Genomic DNA, 1,371 nt, shown 5'->3' on the forward strand with positions numbered 1-1,371 from the left:
CTGCTTGGTCTCTCATTGTGTCTTGTCAATCCCTTGCAGTTCACTGTAGTGTGGTGTGGTCTTGTCATACCCCTGCTTAGGGTTCACTGCTGGCAGTGTGAGTGTGTGTGCTTGTCAATACCCCTGCTTAGGTTGCACTGCTGCAGTGTGAGTGTGTGTGCTTGTTCAATACCCCTGCTTAGGTTCACTGCTGCAGTGTGAGTGTGTGTGGTTGTCGATACCCTGCTTAGGTTCACTTGCTGCAGTGTGAGGTGTGTGCTTGTCAATACCCCTGCTTAGGTTCACTGACCTAAGCAGGGGTATTGACAAGCACACACACTCACACTGCAGCAGTGAACCTAAGCAGGGGTATTGACAAGCACACACACTCACACTGCAGCAGCATGTGGAACATGAGACACAGGCACGACAAAGACACATGGGAGGGCAACAGACAATCACTGTATTACTAGACACCAGCACATCTGAGAAGGGTAACAATGAGAGCAGCTTTTTAAGTCTGAGGTCACAGACACAACAAAGGGACAAAACTAAGCAGCCTTCTGTGATTATATATCAGTGGCCATGTGTTGATGCATAGAACCATACACAGGACATAAACAGACTATATATTAGAGAATGTACATGAACATAAATGTATTGTACACTATCCACACGGCCGCTGTAAATACAGGAAAACATGTTGACAAAAAAGACATAAAAATAAATAAAAAGAACCACTTTTTAGAAAAATGCCTGGCTTATCACTAGAAGAAACTGTGAGCACCTGTATCTGTGTGTACTAGGATTTTTTAACCTCCCCCTTGTTTAGAAGATTGCCAGGTGAAGTCTGCATGCAGACCTAGAGTGATTCCTGAAATTGCCCTGCATCTCTGTGGTGTGGTGCTGTGGCTAGAAACAGTTGATGTAGAGGACCAGCTGATTCCAAACCCACAGTGGACAAAATAACACGTCTTCACTCACTCGGTCACCCCACACACTTTTACAGACAGACAGAAGCAATAGCCCAAAAATAATGTTTGCCCTACTATTTGTATATTCATCAATTTGTATAGATGTTCCAAATTAATTTCCACAGGATTAAAGAGGGTGATTAAAGTAAGTCTTGTTGTTATGTCTGCTCTCATCAAACACAGCTGATGCACCACGCTGTGAAACCAATCCTCATTTAACAATAAGAGAAAATAATCATTTATTGTCTGGCCAGACTAACCTATAATCCCATAATCACAAAGAGGAGTCAGCCCAACCAGCTATCCTTCTCCTGCTCCACTACAAAAAAGCCCAATGCAGAAATAACACACACCAGCAGAGAACAGATTAATGCCCCACACTGGGTAATTACAATATTTTCTTTCCCATTTCCTCTCT

The sequence above is a fragment of the Salvelinus sp. IW2-2015 genome, linkage group LG9 (genome assembly GCF_002910315.2).
Source record: "Salvelinus sp. IW2-2015 linkage group LG9, ASM291031v2, whole genome shotgun sequence".
NCBI classification, from domain to species: domain Eukaryota; kingdom Metazoa; phylum Chordata; class Actinopteri; order Salmoniformes; family Salmonidae; genus Salvelinus; species Salvelinus sp. IW2-2015.